The sequence below is a fragment of the Myodes glareolus genome, chromosome 5, assembly GCF_982192425.1.
Source record: "Myodes glareolus chromosome 5, mMyoGla1.1, whole genome shotgun sequence".
In the NCBI taxonomy this organism is placed as follows: domain Eukaryota; kingdom Metazoa; phylum Chordata; class Mammalia; order Rodentia; family Cricetidae; genus Myodes; species Myodes glareolus.
In genome coordinates, this window is record NC_142030.1 from 36,506,750 (window position 1) to 36,528,412 (window position 21,663).

The window sequence follows — 21,663 nt, forward strand, 5'->3', positions numbered from 1 at the left end:
GAGAAGAAAATGTAGTGTGGATATACAGTGGGTAGTGGCTTTTCTAAAAGACTGACAAAATGGTGACTTTGCAAAAAAAAAATGGGTGTAACTGGAGATCATCTAAATCAGGTGAACTGACCTAGCTGATCACAGAGACAGATATCTTACAGTCTTTCTCAGATGAGGAGAAAATGAGACTATGTGGGAAGAGGAAGGAAACTAGTAGTAGGTTGAGAGATAAAGAAGGGTAGTCGGAGAGTATGGTCAAAGAATATGACATGTTTATAGGAACATGTCACACTGAAACTTCTTGCTATTAAAATTTTAAAAAGTGGGAAAGTATGTGAAAAGGAAAAGATGTTGATTAGATTTTATCCTCTCAGACCCCAGGGGTTAGGACTCCCGCATATGAATACTTGAGCGTGTGCATGGCTTAATATAGTCGATGACTGTTTGCAATTGCTGCTTCTGGGTCTGCGAGGCTAGATGGAGGGGCGGGCGTGATAGAAAACATTTATGGTGAGCATGGTGATGAGCTGAGTCAGTGCTCTGTACCTGTGTCTCCCGGTGCGTAGTTAGACAGAGGCTAAAGCTCACGTGTTCATTTTATGCATTTGGACATTCACTTCGTGGGACTGTAATCTTATTGCTCACCTGTTCCTCATTCCCAAGGTGATTCAGTTGTTCACATATATATGCACTTTATCCACCCACCCACCCATCCATTCATTCATTCATTCATTCATTCAATCAATCAATCACATATTAATACACACACCCCCAATTCGAGCATCACACATCTACTCTCATCCACACAAAGACAGACGGAGCCGCATCTTTCTTTGCTCCAGGAAAGGAGATCAGATTTTAATACCCCTGTCTCAATCTTCCCTCAGTGCTCTTTAGTGTGCAGAAAGTTGTCGGCTTTTTCACAGTGAAGCTGCGATGGCTTCTACATTTGTCTGAAGTGGTGTCATTTTTTTTCTGGGACTGAAGGAAAATAATGGTTTGGCAAGGAATGGTTGTACAGGCCGGCGGAACACTTGACTTCTTCTTGGGCACTTCTGCACAGAAGAAGAATAGGCATGTTCTCTGCATTCCTCCTTGCTGTCTGGATGAGAGGTTGGAACTGTGTGCACTTATCTGGTTCAGAGCCTGTGTGCTGCTGACCTGACTGCCCATACCTCCTTGAGCAAGGCTCTCCTGCTCTCAGCTTAGCGAGAGTCTATGCTCCTTTGTCCAGGTCCTGAGTGATACTGCTTTTTGGTGCTGGGCTCAGCTCAAGATGACTTTGGGTAGTGCCTTGTCTTAGGGTTTCTGTGCTGTGAAGAGACACTATGAAACAGTTAATTGGAGTTGGCTTACAGTTCGGAGGTTTAGTCCATTATTGCCATGGCGGGAATCACGGTGGCATGCAGGCAGATCTAGTGATGGAGTAGGAGCTGAGAGTTCTATGTCTGGATCTGTAGGCTGCAGAAAGAGACAGTGAGCCCCGGGCCTGACTTCAACATCTGAGACTCCGCCCCCCATGACACACTCCAGTAAAGCTACACCCACTCTGCCAGGGCCACACCTCCTAAAATGCCACTACTTGTGAGCCAGTGGGGGCCATTTTCTTTCTAACTACCACATTCTATTTCCTAGCCCCCAGAGGCTTTTTAGCCATATCATAATGCAGAAATGCAAGACTTGCAGCTTTAAGCAGCTTGTCTCTATATTCTATAAAGTCCAAAGTCCAATGTCTCCTCTGAGACGCGTGTCAATTTCTTAAAATATCCCTCTTATAACAATTCCCTATAAGATCAAAATGAAAAAACAGATCACATGCTTCCTTCATGTGATGGTACAGGATTTCCATTACCATTCCAAAAGGGAGTAAAGGGAGCATAGTGAGAAAATACTGGACAAAAGCAAGACCAAAAACCAGCGTGACAAACTCTGAACTCTGCATCTCCATGCATGATGTCAAAAAAATCTCTTCAGATCTCCAACTTCTTTCAGCTTTGTTGACTGCAACACACTTCTTTCTCTTGGGCTGGCTTTACTCTGTGCTCGCAGCTCTCAGCAAGTGTCCCATGGCTCTGGCATCTCCAACATCTTGGGATCTCCAAGGCGATCTAGGCCTTATCTTCATAGCTTCATACAATGACCTTTCTAGGTTTCCATATGGGATACCCTGACACTAACCTGATCTTAGTGTCTTTCTTTAGTCTCAGAAGGAGGTTCCAATCCATAACTTCTTTCTTCCGTTCTTGATTTGAAAGCCAGAACCACGTGACTGAAATTGCCGAGTTGTGCGGCTTGCTGAGGCCGCACAAGTTCTTCTCATTTAAATACATCTTCACCAGCTTTCTCTTTTTGATGGCTTCTTTCACCGCCTAAACTTGCCTGTCCTGAAACTGGATCTGTAGACCAGAATGGTCTCAAACTCCAAGATCTACCTGCCTCTGCCTACTGAGTGCTAGGATTAAAGACATGAACTATCACACCAGGCTGGAAGCTTTTGTTTAATTCCTATTTACAAGTTGCAGCCTCACCTGGGTGGAATCTTTCTCTGAGTCACTATTCCCTTTATTGCATTTAACATCAGGATTTTCTTTCATTTGTTTATCTCCTTGAACTTAGCTCCATTCTACTTCCTGGTGTCCCTTTATCTCCTCAAATTGTATATTTGGAACTTTTCTGCTCCTTTGTATTACAGATACGCATATGTTTGGCCACCAAGAATCACACCACACAGTTCATAGCAGGCTGTTTTGAAACCTCCTGTGCAGATGCAATTAGTTTAAAACTGTTCAATTTAGTCTTAGGCAGATTTTTTTTTGGGACAAGGATAGAAAGCAGCCACATTCTTCACCGAAATAACACAAGAATAGGCTCTAGGTCACAAACTAACATTCTTCTCCTCTGAAACCTCTTGCTACAAACCCTTATAGTTTAAATTACCCTCAGCACCACTGTCTTCCATGTTCCTACTAAGATAGCCCATTAAGCCCCACTTATTGTTTTTCTACTCCAAAGTCCCAAAGTCTACATTCGTCCAAACCACAGTATGGTCAGGCCTGTCACAGCAATACCCCAGTCACTGATACCAACTCTGTCTTAGAGTTTCTATGCTATAAAGAGACACTATGACCACAGAAACTCTTATCAAGTTATTGGGAACCAGCCTCGACAAAAATACCACTTTGCTGAGGTAGAGGCTGGGGCTTTAGAAATATAGTAAAGAAAATGAAGACACAAATGAAAATAATAAAACAGAGAAGCGTATAGGATAGAAGCATATAGGAGGGAATTCTAGTGGGTACTGAAATTCACCCATTGAATTTTAAATGCCCCTGACCCCAAAAGGTAGGAGGAAGACAAAAAACTGCATTAATATGATACAAGGAAATGAACAGACCAGATGAAGGTTGTGGGCCACATCCATAGCTAAACATTCCGTTGCTAGAGCAAAGCTAGTCACACACACACAACCTAGACTAAAACATTTTGTAGGCAAACCCCTCCCTGGGTGGAATCCAAAGTTATCAGCATAAGAGAACTGGAACTTAGTTGAATCTATAGACTTTTGTTTGAGGTAGAAACCTATCTACTTCTCTGAAATACAAGGTCTGGATATTAGCTATACCTGTTGACAATAACTGTGAGAGAGCAGAACTCTCTGACCTAATCTGGTTGAAACCTTTGAGGTAGAAGCACAACAACCTTACAGGAACTAGAAGTAAGTACCAACTCTCTGACCTTTGGTCAACGTGGAAATAGGCTCATATTTTTGGGCCTCCACATAAAGGAAAACATTTAGTTGAGACTGGCTAATAGTTCAGACGTTTAATCCATTATCATCATGGTAGGAAGTATGATGGCATACAGGCAGACATGGTGCTGGAGAAGGAGCTGAGGCTTCTGCATCTGGATCTGAAGGTGGGAGAAAGTCACTGGCCTGACTTGAGCATCTGAGAACTCAAAGCCCCCCCCCCCCCCCAGGTGACACACTTCCTCCAATAAAGCCACATCTACTCCAGCAAAGCTGCATCTCCTAATAATGCCACTTCCTGTGAGCCTATTGGGATCATTTCTTTTAAACCACCACAAGCCACTTTGTGACCTAGAGCTCAGAGTAGGCCTGAGGGCCTTTACTGTGCTCCGAGCAGGGCAGGCATCAGTTTCCTTTATCCTCCAGAATTGTTCTGGCAGAGGCAAGAAGAGAAGATCTCTGTTTGCCATGCCCCTAAGGTACCTACTAGACAATGCTCTCTCTGGGGTAGACAGCCAGAGGCAGTCATTCTGTGAAGAAGGCATTGGCTCCTGTCTGAATGCCATTTTCCCAAGATGCAGTGTCTCACTTCACCCTTAGCAATGTGCAGTTGAGAATCAGCAGGGGTCTTTGTGCTGTGTGGAGCTAGAGTTTGAGTGCAGAATGAATCCGTTCTATTGTCAGTCTTGTGCTGAGGGTGAACTTGTGTCTCAAGTCTGTTTATGGTCTGTATTTGGCTAATATTTCAATCAGACTTTATTTCACTTATTGAAATATCTAGGGGTGCAAAAATCACCTTCTAATGCCCTTCAACAAGCAAAGATCTCTTTTTCAATTACTAAGACAAACTAGAAACGTGAATGAAAGTTTCTGTTCTCTATTTAGTCCTCATTCTGAAGCCTCAAAGCCGCCACCTGGATGAAAGTTACTGGGAAGCTTTAACAGGTCTCCCGGTGCTGTCAAATGGTGTGGTTTTGCTTTATATAGACAATGCAACCGCATTTAGAGGCTTTGGCTTCCCTCATGTGTTGCAAAGCTGCTGGCGTGCATCTTCCCCAGACTGCAGTTGTGGGGGGAGCAAGGACAGGTGAGCCAGTTGTTTTCAGACACCAGCAGAGGGGCTCTCGTGTCTCCTTGTGGCAGGCTGATGTCTTGGAAAGCACTGATGGCAGCAGCAAAGACACAAGCTCACAGGGACGAGGGCGTGCTCTGTATTGATCAGTGCTCAGCCAGGTTCTTTCAGGTGTGGCTCCGCAGGTAGCCATGTGTCTGGCTTCTGCCTGTGACTTAGCTTGGAGACTTATTTAGTTTATGCATGGCATCCTGGGACATATATTTGCTACTACTTCTGACATTTTCTCTTGCATTTTTGCTTTTTTGCTGTTTATTTTGGTTCTATATTTTATATAACTATAGGTCATTATTTTTCCTGTTATTTTGGGATGGATTTGTGTTGGTTTATGCATATCGTGTTGTCTTTAATTACTTCCACTACTTAAGACCTATTTATATTTCCCCAAACATGCCTATATTTCTTTACTCAACAGAATAAAAACAAATTGACAGAGTAGCTATTGACTCCTCTGGCTAAAATGAGGAAAAACTTGTTATTGTCTGAGAAAAGAAATGTGGTAAGCTAAAAAAAATGGGAAGGCAGTGTCTTTCCCATGAGTCTTCTTTTAGTCCGTAGGTGTTACAAATCGTTCAAGTTTCCCCACACATCTGTTCCTTGGGTAGCGATAAATCTTAGTTTACCATTTTCATCTTTGTCCAAGTCATCATAGATTTTTCTAGAGGGAGGGTGGTTAAGTTATGGATCATGGCTAGACACTCTCATAAACTTAAATGTCCAAAATATAAAGCTTACCTTGTCATTTCTCTGCATAAACCCTCCCATGGTTCCCAGCTGCCCTGGAGCTGCTCCTCCTTTGCAGTCCTCCACAATGCAGGCTGCGCTCTCCCCATCACTCCCCGGTCCGTTCACCTTCTCCCCATCCGTCAGCTTCATCAAATGATCCCAGGTCCTACCTTTAGCCCATTCCTTGGTCTCTCTTCCTATAGATGTCTCCATTTTCTGGGCCCCTTCCATCTTACCATTCCTTTCTCTCCTTCAGCATTCCCTCAGGTGTTGGACATCCTCTAGAAGTCCATTTCTGACCACCTCTTTACAGTCTAGGGAGCTCCCTGGTTGGCTATCAGGACTTGGTACTCTGTGGCCAGCTTCCATCTTAAATTTTGATCTTTCCCAGCATTTGTGAGCATCTCACAGGTCATCGTTTTGGCTCCCCTCACTATTCTAGACACTCTGGTAGTCTACCCTGCATTCACTAGTAAAATGCTCTGAAAATGTCATTTGTATCCAGCAACAAGAAAGTATCAATCTTGATTTAGTCAAAAGGGAGGTTTATGGGTGTAGTGCAGCAAGATTTGGGATAGAATGAAGAAATTGCTTGGATTTAAAGACAAGGGCTGCTTTTGGTGGCCATTTATTTGGATGGACAGTTTTTGAACATCTTTTGCTCTGTTGTAGCACACCTGAGAGAGTGTAGTGCATCCAGACTCATGTGGGAACTGAGGCTCAGAGAAGGTAAGGATGTTGCCGAACTTCTGTAGTATTTCTGGTAGAACTAGGTCTCTTCCATGTGTCACCAACTGTTGCACTTGAACTCTGGGCATTTATGCAACACTGACATGCTTAGCCACGCTAGAGGTCTTCTGTTTTTTTTCTTAACAGGTCTCTCTCTCTCTCTCTCTCTCTCTCTCTCTCTCTCTCTCTCTCTCTCTATCTCTCTCTCTCTGTGTGTGTGTGTGTGTGGGTGTGTGTGTTCGTTCTGTATTTGAGTTGAATCCTCGGCAATTTTTCTTGCATTTTTAAATCATTCACAGTACTTTAACATGTTCACACAAGTTAAATGAAGCGAGTAAGCCAGGGGTTTCACTCCTAGAAGACGTCTACCTCAAATTTTTGAATTCACTTGCCGTATGCCAGCGTGAAGGCAGAGTACGGTCTAGAAATGAGTCCCAGGGATACACAGCAGTGTACTTTAGGGAAGGCTCCCACATGCTGAGACGCTTTGTGGACACTGACCTTTCAACTGGTTCCCCTGCCTTAGCTGTTAAGGTCTCCCAGGGTCAAGGTGAGACTGAGGGATTCTTGTGGATTTGTTTGCACACGGTTGAGTTCTTGGCCTTGCCCTGCCTGTGGATGTTTGTTGAAAGGTGACTTACACACATGTGAACTGACGAGAAAAGCAGGCTGTCCGTAAGGAGCCGGGGGCACTTTCTCTGTTATTGAAATTGTGTGTGTGGTTGAAATTCTTGCTTTGCAGGCTCTAGGGTTCTGGGAAGCTGGGTGAAGGCTCCCACATCTGCTGAAAGATGTTCGCTTGAACACTGCTTCATATCATTCCTGTGCAGTAGTGGAGGTGAGGTCCCTATGGAAGGGGACTCTGGTATCAGAGAAGATGGATGCTAGAAAAAGGCCTGGAATCTGTGCCCCTTATAGCCTGTCCAATGTTCGAGATGATTTCCTTAACTTAAGTACGTATACTCCTAAGAAATAGTCTCCCTTGGGGAAGAGTTGGTTTTCGGAGGAGACTCTTCAGTACAAGAGCAATAATACATGGTGTGGCCCACACAGTCTCTCTATGCTTCCAGTATAGTGACTACTTTGGCTTCTGCTTCTAGTATATGCTCTGCCAACATACAGTGCCGTCTTTCCAGCCCCAATGCCTGCTGCTTCTCTGAGTAGCCCAGAACTTCCAAACATGTTTCTGAGCCAGACAAATGAAGGAAGGAAGCTAGGTGTGCAGGAAGAATAAATAAACAACACTGACTCAAAAGCCTTCCCAGTACACGTGCCTTCTGGGAGGTGATTCCACGTGCACAGTTCTTCCCCTGGACTTCTGTCTTTCTTCTATAAGCTTAGTTCTTTTCCTAGGCACAGAACACACCCTGGCCAAGGGGTTCCTGATGGGTATCCCTACTTCACCATAATCAGGATCAGGTGGCCACACCACTCTTCCGTGCCTGCTACCTCTGATGGACTTCCTGAGTCATATGCACTATGCATGCTCTTTTCTCTCTGTGAGACCTCAGTGAAGGTAGAAAAGAACCTTCTGAACCACAGAAACGTAGATGCTGCTTAGATGTGTTTGTCTAATAACCAACTGTTTTTTTCCCAGGAGAAAAGATTCAGCACAAACTTTCTAATGACGCTTCCTGGCTGACCACTTCTTGGGAATAGAAGCATTCTTGACTGTCTCCCTGTGGTTGCCCTTCCCAGGCCCCCAAATTCAGAGCTGCTTATAATTCTGCTTACCCTGGTCTCTGTGCTCCCCTGGGAAGTCTGTGGTGGGAGAGCAGGTGTTCTATGGACCTGACTTAGCCGAGTGGATCCTTGCTCCCAACAACAATTCTCACTAGGGGATGTAAACACTTCCCACACTCCATCCTTCATGTTTCTGTCCCTGTCTTCCACAACCCTGCCTTCTTCAGCTGGCCACATACATTGCTCCTCCTTGTGGTATCTTTAGGAAATTGCCAGGCCACATCAAGCTGGGGAAGAGCCTGGAGAGCAGGTTGACATGTCTGACTGTAGCCGTGGGAGGCTAGACAGCTGAACCCTGGGCAGGGGAACAGTAGATACAGATTGGTGAGCATGTGAGGGAGGGAGCCTCCCACCCCTAATCCTGCTCACACAACCTCTGCCTTTCAGCTACAGGACACCAACCAATAACTAACGCTTGCCCAGCAATGGTAACATACTTCTCTGTTGGTTCATTTAGACTGGGTTAGAGTACCTACCTCCTTAGGAATGGCAGTGTCCTCAGGTGACATCGTTGGAGCAAGCCGCCTCCCTGAGATGTTCATCACACACAGCTCATTTTAATTAAGCGAGAGGGCATGTGACAGCATCAGCGGCCACTGTCCCCGGCAGGAGATTCTTCACCTTTATCAAAACTGCTAGCTCCTTTAGGCAGGGGCCCCGTGTGGAAATATTTGCCTCAATCTGTTGTCCAGTGAAATAGACATTTGAAATTAAAATATAAGGGTTGTCTTATAATTGGGAATCAGAGTGGTCTTAAGTGGTGCGTTCCTTGCTAGGTAATATGTATAGGCTCCCCCTGGAGACAGCAATACACAGAATGGCTATTTGACAGAGAAGGGGAGCTTACCACGCTCTGGTTGGCCCATCCACTTCCAGCCTCACATTATCTTTTCAGATCTGTATCTTATTAAACCCCATTCTCTCTTTGGCTTCGCATTGCTCCTGATAAGCATGATCACAGTGTGCCTTAGGGACATACTCGCTTTGACTTCGCTGTCAACCAGATGCGGGTGGAGTTTACCCTTTGCTATTGAGGAGCCAGGTGAGCATGGCCAAGTCATTTCCTGCCCAGAACTTTGGTTTCCTTATGTGTGAAAGGTGACACAAGGGCTTACCTAGGGAAGTTTCTAGATTAGGTATTTGGAAACTGAAGTAGAATGGTGTTCAGAAGTGCTTTCTATTTCTCTCTTTTTCCCTCATATCATTGTTGCATCCTTCAGATGCAGAGCCTGGCAGAGCCTACTGTATCCAAAGAGAAGCTCCAGTGAAATCACTGAGCATATGAGGCCATAGCTGAGCTCTGACTTTGCCTGGTCCTAGCGGGAAACCCGGAATAGGAATGGTAGTCAGTTAACTTGAAGCAACGGGCTGAGGACTTGTGTTCCAGGGCGGGCATCTATAAACTATGTGCCATCTTTGGAGAAGGGCATAGGCTCCTTACACTTCTGAGTGAGACAAAACCTCAACTCAGGGCTCTGGGATCCATACTCAAACAGCTGAGTGGCAGACACACTGGCTGGGGACACCCGACATCTGCTGTTGCCTCCCCCTCATCTATTTTGAAACTCTTTATCCTAAGAGTTTTTATATCAACTATAAATATATGCATAGTAACATTAAAAGAAACCAAATGTCTACAGATTATCTAGGGGATGGGAGGTGTTGGAAGTCTTTGGCCCTTCTGGGTGAGGTGTTTCATGCTCACACTGTCCTTTGGTGCTAAGCTGCAGCTTGATACCCTGGTTTAGTGTGTCCCGTGTGCACCCTGCTGCCATCCTGGGATCACCTCCAAAGTGAGAAGTTCCCAAGTTTAATTGGCCAGCCTCCCGCTTGTGAGGGAGAGAGCGTGGCTCTGGGCTGCCAGAGCCAGCTCCAATCAGCATTTGCTAAGGTTTATTAACACCTTATCAGTGCTCGGGATGGCTCAGTGTACACTTCCTCGTCAGTGGCATTATCTCACCCCAGGAAATCTGAAAACATTAGGCTGCGCAGCCATCCAGCATGCCTCATTAGCTGTTCAAAGCGCGTGCGGTTTGAGGGCCGTGGTGGGGGGGAGTCCACCAGCTCCCTGTGGTACTAAAGGAGGGTTGATTGATCGTCAGGTCTCACCTGGAGGGCTTTCAGCACCAAGGACATCGGGGCAGGTGTGACAGTGGCCCACCGGACACCCCAGGTGCCGTTTGTGCTGAGGCTTCTCTCTGGAGGACTGTGCCCTGTGGCTTAGGGACCTCTTGGTTGAAGCCACTCTGCAGTCCCTTCAAGACATATTTCCTTAAAGGGGAGGAGGTGGCTTGAGGCTAGGAAAGAGCACACAGAACTTGCCAAGTTAGAAGAGTGTGCACTTGATCTTACAAGTCCCTTACTTGCCCTATCATTTACAGGGGGTGTGAACTTGGGTGCATTTCTGTATTCTCACCTGGAAAATGGGTGACAGTCCCCAATAGATAAGCATGAATCCCTTGGCACACAATCTATTGTGATGTTTCAGACACATTTTAGCTGCGGAACTGTTAGTAACCTTTTGTTACTGCCTTTCAGTCTTCAGTGTGATCTTGAGGTTGTGGAAGGAGAGCCGTCCATTCGGATGGGAGCTGCCTTTAGTGGAACTTCTTTGAATTCTCTCAAGGAAGGGGCTACAGGGCTCAGACCACATGAATAACTTCTCTTCAGAATCTTACGTTGCAGTCAGTTTAGCCTCCTGCTGTGTGGGGGCAATTGCACCATCTTAATTCAGCTCTCCCCCCCATCTTTAATCTGCCTTTTCAGAATGTTCTGTCATTAGAAAATGCTTGTCAGCTGAGTGACTATTTGGGAAAACAACCTACGTGACTTCTCTAGCACACGAAGAATTTAAAAATAATGGCAGGAGATTAGCCTTCGAGAGAAGGCATTGTTGAGAAGGAGGGCCGCTGTTCAGGACTGCCTCCCAGTCCGTACGGTTTCGTTAATAACACCCTTCATGCTATAGCCCCGCACATCTAGAAGAATCTTGAGCGATTAGCAGATGCTGTGAGCAGAAATTACTTCATCTTCTGCACAAGTGCTTTTACTTGTGGAGCTGCAAGCATTCCGTCTTGCCATTCTTGTGTCCATGGAGGACTGAGACTGCTTTGAGGTTATTTTTCTCTATAAAGAAACATAGATCGTCATCAAAGAGGTCAGTTTAGGTTGGCAGGAGCCCTTGACCCCTGATGGACTGGGTCTGTGCTAGGCATCGGCGAGGGCGGAATCAGAAATAGCCCTGCCCAGAAGGATCTCACCAGACAGGAAGACAGTCCACAGGGCTTACAGCACAGGGGCAACACGTGATCATGAACTTCGTAGAGCTGAGCTTTGCTGGAATGGGATGAGGGTAGGTGGGCAGAAGATCAGTTGAGGGCACAGACTACCCAGAATGCTCTGGAGAGAGTGATAGTAGGTCTGGAACCAGGTGTAGGAGTCAGGTCTAACCCATTTACAGGTGCTTTTGCTGGGCCAAGGAGTACACTTAAGGTAAAAACTTTGAGGCAAAGAAAGGGAGCCATCCCAGTTAGGTCTCCAGCAGCCTGTGGGGAAGGCTGGGTGACGGCGTTTGTGCCCATGACCGACTGGGAAACACACATCAAAGAGAGCAGCTGCTCCTCAGACATAGCCTGTGATTGCCACATGGGGACGTGGGATGAGTGTTACTAGATCTTCTGCATGGTCTGGAAGGATTGAAATCTAAAGTTTTCTAAATGTGGAATGTCCTTATCTTCACAATCCCTTCCTTTGGCTAGTGGATGCATTTTTAGTTGGTGACCTTTCTTTCCAAGAATAAGTGGGAATGCCAGGTGGCCTGGGTGAGAATGGACGTTTTGTGCAGAGCGGAGTGTGATTGTAAATGTGTAGAAGCAGGAAATAGCCTGACTGGGGAGATGGGAGCCCTTTGATTGGCAGGGGCATCTGGGATCCATGAGGGAAGAGCAGCGGACAGTGTGGGGAGGCAGTAAAGGGCCTGCGGCAGGAGTCTGGGGAGTGTTCAGATTTAACTGATGACTCCAGCTTGGCTGACTTAGCCTGTTGACCTCAATTTCTCAATTCTCTGGAGGGAGAAGAGAAGCAGTTCATCCCAGCTGGCCTAAGTAACAGCCTGAGCCTAGGCACTGTGGACTCAGGAGCCGCGCACTGTCTGATGCCTCTCACCTATGGAGTTTGCATTCCATCCAGGATAGCTTTCTTGAAGGGACACTATGAGTTTATGATGATGCTTCTCAGGAGGGCTCTTTGTCCTGCGAATTCAAGAGAGGAGATGGTGTCCTTCCGCCCATCACCAATGTGATGGTCAGAATCACATTTGTCTTGAGAAAAAGCTGGGGTTTAATATGAACACTGAGGAAGTTGCTGACTTTCCAAAACTCTGTTCTCAGCTATAAAATGGAGAAAGATTTCATGAATATGAATGAGACTATTATTATATAATTAATTTATGTTACAAACTAATGGATGTTATCTTGGCATCTTTCATGCATATTTGTGAAATTATTTTTACTATAAGTATGCAAATAGATTATTTTCAAAACTATGTGTTTTTAGAAGACTGCACATAATCATGGCAGAGAAAACATAAGTATGTATAGTCATAAGTTTAGAAAATGGACTTTGGAATATAGTTCATTGGTAGAGTGCTTTCCTTGTATATGTGAGAGCTGGGGTTTAGTCTCTAGCACTGTCAAAACCAAAAACCAGAAACCAAAAATCCTTCGCTAAATAAAATGATCTAATTCCCTGCTACTTTCAAATATGTGTAATGAACATTTGGCATCTGATTTTCTAGATTAAGGATTGACAAACTCTTTCTTAAATGATCAAGCACTGTATGTCGTCTGCATACACTTTCTGTCACAGTCACTGAACTCTGCAGTAGCCATATCCAGTTAATAAATGACAAAGCGTGGATATAGAATAATAAAACTTCATTCATAAAATAGGCCCTGTAGCTTTAGTTTGCTGACCTACATTTTATTCTTCCTGCAAATTTTATGTATATTTTTGGAAGTATTTGTATTTTTCTATAATTTGATTTTTCACATAATAATACTCCATCAATGCCTTTCCTATACACATACGTTAATTTACATTTTTTTCTGAGGGCTGCAAAGTATTCCTTACAATAGTAGATTGGTGAAGCACATGTGGTACTCATCCTTTATTTGGACAGTCTTGTGCTGGTGGATGCTTTTCAAGTTTGTTTTTATTAAAACACGACTCAAGGATAGGATGTGTATTAAACCTTTTTATACCTACCAGTTCAAAAATCTCTATAGACTCTGGGCACTGCAGGTGTTCAAGTGACACTCACTGTCCTCTGGGTCTGTCTTTTAGACACCGAGTCTGAGTTTTACATCAGCCTCCTTTCCAATAGGCAGCTCACAGCCAAACCCTTCCTATTTTACAGTGAGTGATGTGTGTTTCTTTAAGGCCTGTCAGTGCACCAGCTTAATGTGTAGTTACAATCTCCCTATCTGCACAAGGAAGCAGATGTCAGTCTTTATGTCTTCCTTGCTTTTGGAGAGTCAGCTCCAGTACAGCTCTCAGTAGTCCTGCCCAGCACATACCGCAAACAGCAGGTGGTATTATTTCCCTTAACCATGGCGATGGCAGTGGTAGGCTTTGTCTGAAGGGAGGTAGAGGGCTCCAGCCTTTTTCTTTTCTGGGCTGTGGTTGTGACATCCTCTTGCACTAAAACTTATATCATCCAGCCTCACAGGTTCTGGGAAGAACCTCTTTCCACCTGAAGACATTCCTGGAGCATGAGAAATTAGACAGTAATTATGTAATACTGTTTGTTCCCAGGGAGCACTGGGAAAGAAATCTTTGGGCACTAGAGGCCTCTTATGTGGCTAGTTACATCCACTGAACCAAAACCAGAGTTTGCAATTTCACTCCCAGTGTCTGGACACAGGGTTTTTGCATGGACCTGGAAGCCATGGCCTCTTTACTTTTAGTCCTGAAGGTGAGGTGAAGCACACAAACGACAGAGTGTGAACTGAGCTTGAGAACTGTGGTGTAGTGGCTTTTGTCTATCTGCATGGTGGGCCCTTTGCCAAGTACTCTGCTTGCAAATAAAGACTGACTTTTCATTACAGCTCTGCAAGGTAGGCATTTATCTGAGGGTAGAGTCTCCTGAAGCAGACCTTGAAATGAACATACAGGAATACATGATTTCTTAAGGAGTATTCAGAAGAGGTTGGAGAAAAATGAACAGGGTGGGAGAAGACATGGAAATGGTGAGACTTCAGGAAAAGTCTCAGAATGACCTCTGACCTCTAGGGATTTCTCAAAGTAAGTTGTGCATTGGGATGTGATTCCTCCAAGGCATAAGAATACATACCATCAAACCCACAGCCATCATCTTAGGAGAGTGTGTGTGTGTGTGTGTGTGTGTGTGTGTGCGCGCGCGCATGTGTGTATGCTCTTCTCTCTCTCTCTCTCTCTCTCTCTCTCTCTCTCTCTCTCTCTCTCTCTCCCCTCCCTGTTTGCGTTTTTGTGTCTGTATGTGTATATGTAGCTCATCCTTGGGCCCTTCCAGGCCTAGATACTTCAGTTACCAGTGTGTTGACAGGTTTCTGTCCTGCCCAGGTCCTGCAGTAGTTCAGTCCCAAAGAAATACACAGAGACCTACATTAATTATAAACTGGTTGGCCTGTTCGCTCAGGCTTTTTGTTGTTGTTGTTGTTGTTGTTAACTAATTCTTACAGTAACACATAATTCTTGTCTGTGTTAGCCAAATGTCTTGGTGCCTTTTATCAGCAAAGCATTCTCATCTTGCTTCCTCTGTGTCTGGGTGACTACTGCATATTGAGTCTTTCCTCTTCCCAGAATTCTCCTGTTCTGGGTGCCCCACCTATACTTCCCGCCTGGCTATTGGCCAATCAGCATTTTAGTAAACCAATACAACAGGCAAATCTTGTACAGGGTACAAGACCATTGTTACATAGCATTTCCCCTTCTTTTTTTTTCTTTTCAAAACAAAAATTCTGAATCTAAACTCCTTTGTTTAGTTTTCTTCCTGACCATTATCTGTAAAAATTTTCTAAACAAAGACAGACATCCGCAATCCACTTTTTGGGAATGTGAGCATAGTTTTCTAAGCTACTTCCTGCTGATTGGGGGATGCCAATAATCTTATGAGGACCTAAAGAAAATTTAACACTATGATCAAGTCCTGGCTGGAATGTTCTGTGAGCCTTGAACATCTCAGCAAGTAGTCTTGGGGCTGTTATGGATGTAGAACTCAGAGGAAACTGCAACAGAGATCCTCTGAAATGTTGGATCATCTGAGCCATCTGCTCCTATCAGAGATTTTTTCAGGGGGTCTTCTTTGATCAAACCTGATTTTTCTTAACCCAGAATAAATCTATAGTCTCTCATTTCCTGTGGAAACAAAGCAAAACCTCTTTTCCAAAGTAACATATCTTTCGACTTAAATTTTGAAGTCAAGGCATATATATATATATATATATATATATATATATATATATATGTTGGATTAATTCAGCAGCATTTGTAATCAAATGTCTTTAAGCAGATGCTGTTCCTTCCTTAGACATTAAACCATTCAAAGACAACATAATAACATACAGTATCCAGATTTTTTATGTATTTTCCATCTTTACATGGCTTTATTTTAAACTCTATTGCTTTTATTTTTATTTTTATTTTTTTTCCTGTCTTTTTATTTATTCATACATAATTACTTGTCTTCTGGCTTGTTGAAGGAGTAAGTCAGACAGCACTTGCCACAGTAATGTCTGTCAAAGTGGCTAGCCATGAAAACTCCAGCACCACATTCATCAGAAGGACACTCTCGACGAAGACGACTAATTTTGCCATTTTCATCCACCTTATAGTACTTCAGTACAGCCAACTTCACCTTCTTTCTCTTATGCTTGTTCTTCTTGGGAGTGGTGTAAGACTTCTCCTTCCTTTTCTTAGCACCACCACGAAGTCTCAACACCAGATGAAGGGTGGACTCCTTTTGGGTGTTGTAGTCAGACAAAGTACGGCCATCTTCCAGCTCCTTGCCAGCGAAGATCAGCCTCTGCTGATCGGGAGGAATTCCTTCCTTATCCTGGATCTTGGCCTTGACATTTTCTATAGTGTCCGAGGGTTCAACCTTGAGGGTGATGGTTTTCCCCGTAAGGGTCTTCACGAAAATCTGCATCCTGGCGGTGCTGCCACCACAGATGGTGGATCGGAAAGCTATTTTTTGTTTTTTTGAGACAGGGTTTCTCTGTGTATCTTTGGCTCTCTTGGAACTTACTCTGTAGACCATGCTGCCTTTGAGCTCACAGAGATCTGCCTACCTCTGCCTCCCAAGTGCTGGGATTAAAGGTGTGTACTACCATACCCAACTAATCTTCCTTCTTCCCTCCCTCCCTCCCTCCCTCCCTCCCTCCCTCCCTCCCTCCCTCCTTCTTTCTTTTCTTTCAGACCAATGGTCAGAGGGATACTTTTTCTGAGCAGCAGTCCTCAGTAGGTACTGGGCAATAGAAGTAGAAACCATAATCTTCCCTTTACTAGAATGTTACCGTTCCATTTCTCAGATGATGTAATTGAGGCACAGCAGAAGACTGTAATAACTCATCTGTAGCATGTGGCAAAGAAGAGGCTTGAGGCTCAGCCTGTTGGGTTCTCTCCATGCTGCCATGGGAAGGCAGGTTGAGCATTCGGTCTTTGAGGAACCAATTCTTCAAAGGGACAAATTCTTGGAATAGGAGCCATTGTTGGAGCCCGAGAATAACAATGACAGCATTCTGAATTCTTTCATGGGAAGAGACTAGGTGGGGCCATAGGGGGCATATATGTCCTGTGTGATGAATCCCAGGTGACCAGTAACTCTGCAAGAGCAGCAGTGGCTTTGTTTCTTCTTGCTAGGTAGAAGGTACCATGGCATTCTCTCAGTGGACCTGTGGTTACACATTGAAGACTTGGCATTGGCAGCTGGAAGCAGGACAGATTGCAGGGGCTGAGCCAGATGGTATGGCTGCCATTTTGAAGGCTCCTTTTAGACAGAAAAGGAAATCCTGGACTGAGATGTAGGGACAGAAAGAAAGGAGAGAGAGACAGTGCCAAAGCCTCCTGCTTGTGGGTGACTGACTGCATGACCTGGCAGATCCAGGCCTATCTGGCAGAGGAGAGTTAGGAGTTGGCATTTAATTCTCTTGGGCTCCTACTCAGATTGGACGGTGTGAGTTCTTCAGCCAAAGAGGCCAGTGCTGAGGATATGGACTGCTCAATGCAACTATGAGAACCCATATTTAGGAGGCAGAAGGGGGAAGAGGGAAGGGAATGAAGTTACCGGGGAAAAGCTGATGCTGTGTGTGTCAAAGAAGATTGTGGCGCTTGCCAGAACGGTGATTCATACAGCAGGGAGAGCCTTGCAGAGTGACAGCTAATCTGCCCTGTTCCCCTGGGTTGGGAGCACTGGCCTGCTAGTGGCTACAGGGAACTCCTGGCTCTGTTTGGAAGTAGCTGTTCAAAGAACCTTGACACTCGTGACAGGAGTAGTTGCCAGGGGACAGTGCACATTCCAGTCTGTGGAAGCAGTGACCCGTAGCCTAGATCAGTGGGATCCTCAAACCAGGGCCAGTGCTGGGTCCTCTACAAGGTCTGAGTGTGATACAGCTTGGAGCTCTGCTCATCGTGTTCAAGAGATGACGTGCCACTGAGACCAGCCTATGACGTGGTTGTGCATAGGTCCCACTTCTGGGGATACCTACATGGGTTGATGGCACAGCCGCAAGTGTGAGGCAGATAGGGCCCTGTTCTGGTAATAGTACCCATTATGCCCATATGGTTGAGTTGCTTAGCCTCCAAGTATTTCTGGACCAGATTCCTCACTAATAGGATGGTTATGTCTTCCCCTCAACTTTAGGCATCTTGATCAGGTTGTCTGGTTGGTGGGGCAAGGTCTGCCTGCTGGGTAGACCTGAGTGAGTTTCCCACTTCATTACACAACTCATTCCCAGGAATGCTGGACTCCAGAGCAACTCCTAATAGGAAGTGCATCCTGCAGCTTTTCCCGTTGGAGGATCCCATACAGGGGTAGGGGGTCATTTGGAGGTGAACATATAAACATGTGGAGAAGTAAAGGAGGGAGTCAGATGTCTGTTTGTAGCATCTGATTTATTAATTTAGTTGCATACAGATTGAAATTCATACGTTATGTAAAATAGTATGTTAATTTAGAAGTACTGCACCTTCCTCCTCTTTGCAGCACATAGAGCAGTTTTAGTCAAAGCCTTGATCTGTCATTACCAGAGTTACTCTGCGCAGCATCTAACCCAGTTTCCTGGGGGCTCAGAATCTCTATTTCCACTGTGGCAGTTTGAGAGCCAGCACTTTGTGCGTCTGCGTAAAACTCTGTCCCTGGAGATTTTATTCAATCACCAGTCTCATTTACATAACATTAGGAGAGGGTTTTCCAATTCTTCTGTAGGTGTGCACATTCGTGATCTCCACAATGTAACTACTTATGGTATTGCATTTCCAGGTGATTTGTAAAGGGCTTATTTAGAGCTACATCCCCAGCTTGTGATCCTAAGGCCAAATCCACGAATAATTATTAAATCGAGGTTAAATATCTTTGCCTTCTCCTTTAATGATTCTATCAGACAATCTCACAAACACACAAGAGTAGCATTGATTGAGGGTGTTTCAGGCTAATGTCTTTCTACCTAAATGGCACCTTGTTTGTTAAAATAAAGTAAATGAGAGACCCGAATATCAATTAGAGAGAATTTACCAGGAGTCTGGGTATAAATTCTCTTATTCTTTCCTTAGAGGGTGATTTGAATGTTACTTTGCCTCTGCTTGGTCAGGGAGAGCAGCAATGGTTGAGTCGAATAAATAAATAAACCTAATGTTTTCCTGGGTGCTTGCACCTGGCATTGTGCCCAGCACATAGTAGGTGTTCTTTTTGGTGCATGAGAGATGCTCACAGTGGTCCAGTTTTTCCCCCTTTGCTTATGTCTCACTCTACCTTTCCATTTAAGAAGTGGCCAGCCAGGGTGCTTTAACCCACCAGCCCCCTGAGAAGCCAGACCCTTTGACATCTTACGACACAGTGGGACACAGGATCTATGCAGTCTCCTCTATTAACTCCCAATTTTTTAATTCTCCTTTTTTTCTTCTTTATTTCACTTCCTCAATAAATTGATTTGTACTCTACTTTTGGTTCTAAGTATGATTCTGAGGATACCCAGTCTCAGAAGGAGAGCAAGCGCAGGGCCGTCAGACAGAACTCCTAGACTAGAGCTCCTGCCACCCTTATCTATTCAGCATCCAGCAGAAGCTGAGAGAGTCAAGGTATCTGGTGATCATGGCTAATGGTGTGGATGAAGGCCAAGGAGGCTGGACCTTGTAGACTATATTGGGAACTGTTGTCATTTAAGAAGAAAGAAAAAAAGTCACAGCTTGGTGGCAACCTGAGTGATGACATTAGCTTGGGAACCCAGACTTTTTGCTGGTCATTGAAGGAGATGATCCCAGGACTGGAAAACCTGGCACATCTTAGAATCTTAGAGCTGAGTCTACGAGGGCTATAGGAGGCAGTGCCCTAAATTTCATATTCCCGACTTGAATCTTGGATGCTCCTAGAAGCCTACTGATTAGTTTTTTTTAAAGGCTGCTTTCTTCCTTTATCAACATACCAGAATTACCTACCTTCTCTGAGCTATAAAAAGCTCCGTAGGACCCTCACTGCCTTATTGCCGACTTCCTAAGGCCAGGACAATACTCTACTCATCTAGTGTCCTCAGAGCTGCGGAACCACAACCTTCTGGCTGGTGCTGAGCGAAATTTGTCTTCTCTATGGTTCCACCCCATCTTAAAGGCTGAGGGCAGTGCTCCAGCTCTGAGGGAAGCATGCGGCATCTTGGGATGCTTCGTGACATCTCCTTTGAAGCTCTGTCTCCGTAGAGCAGATGGGCCTTGAGCCCTAGGGGCTCTTTATTGCAGTGTGACTTGGAAGTCCTCAGAGACAGCTGCCAGGTTCCCATATGCATAGCACCAAAAAAACTGTAGTCTGTTGCAAGCGGCATCACGTGGCCTTGGATAAGTATCTCAGGTGACCTATGGCACCATTTCTACTTGGATACAGGCTGCTGCTGCCTTCACCATGATGATGGGCTGGAATAGCCTCATTTCCTTGGCTGTCCAATGGGAACCAGGTCCTACTGTGTGTCCATTTATGTTAGCTATGTCATCTCTTAGAAGCCTGTTTTGTAGAGAGGCTCTGTGCTTGGGGCAGGTGGGACTAGCAATTTACAGTAAGGGCTGTAGGAGTTCAAACCTGAGACTCGCTGGGGTTGGTTCTAAAATGAATGTTTCTGAAAGACATAGCTTCTTGCTTTTGCTATTCCTAAAAGGCCAGACAAACCCAGGGAAGCAGCCAAATGACCATTTTCTCCTATGCATAGGAGTTTGTCTTGTCTAAGCACACAGCCTGATCATCTTTAATTCATTTGAATCATCTGGTCTTTTATACCATCACTGATATAACCAGAAGAACTCCTAGCCATCACCCCAAGGCTGGGCAGGACACAGGGACTGTCACTTAACAGTGCATACTGTGAATTTGCCCTGTCACTGACTGGCAGTGAAGTGGAATCTTGACTTAGTTTACCTAAGTTGCCAAAAAAGAGACTCCTGGTCGAAGAAGCTTTAACAGCAGAAATTTATTTTCTCTGTTTTGGAAACTTGAAGTTGGATCCCAGGTGTCATCAAGGTGGGTTTCTGGTGAAGGGTCTCTTCATGGATTGCTGCCTTCTTGATGTTTGATCCACAGGAGGAAGAATGAGGGGTAAAGAGAGGGAGAGGAGGAGTTTTATGGCCTGTAGAGGTTCTAATCCCATCGTGAGCACCTTATCCTCTTGGCTCTTCTACTGCTGATTACCTTCCAAAGTTTCTGTTTTGGAATAATTGAACATCCAGGGTAATGCAAACTCACTCTATAGTTAGAGAGCTTCTCTTTTCTCCAACCTGAGTTGACGATAAGAAAGGACACACTCGTGTACAGGTATTTATTACTATGAGGAGAGAGTGAGATGAATGGTCTGTACACAAATTTGCACAAATAACCCCAGAACAGTTTTCGTGAGCCTGCCAGTTGGCCAGGTGGTTTTGCTTCGCTAGTGTAGTTTTGTTTGATCTTGAGGCCCACCACCCATGTCTGTGGTTGTATGGAGGGTTCCCTGGATTGGGTGATCCTGGCAGGGTGTCTTCTCTAGTTGTCCTTGCCACATGGGCCAACCCAAGCCAATTCTCACGGAAGTTACAGAATGACACCAGCATGGCTGGGCACGTGCAAGCACTCTTGATGTCTAGGTCTGGAGTTGGCACACAGGTCATCACTTCTGCCTCATTCTGTCAAGCAAAGAAAGTCTCAAAAATCTGCCCAGTTTCAGGAGTGAAATTTAGCCTTTGTCTCCCAATGGCAGGGGCCATAAAGTTGCTTGTCAGAGAGCTTGTACTAGAGAGAGAGAGGAGAAGCTGGGCCACTGTGTAGGGAGTCTTTCCCATTTCTAACTACAGAGTCTTATTGTTGCGCTTAGGTAAGATTGCCTATGTT

The 21,663-nt window shown here is 44.9% G+C and overlaps 1 protein-coding gene and 1 pseudogene across 3 annotated transcripts in view; one reads left to right on the forward strand and one right to left on the reverse strand.

Moving 5' to 3' along the window:
• The window catches only part of Grid1 (glutamate ionotropic receptor delta type subunit 1), a 760,241-nt gene that overhangs the window by 272,172 nt on the left and 466,406 nt on the right, over positions 1-21,663 (forward strand). The gene's annotated exons all lie outside the window — the stretch shown is intronic.
• LOC148122062 (ubiquitin-ribosomal protein eS31 fusion protein pseudogene) lies at positions 15,769-16,274 on the reverse strand (annotated as a pseudogene).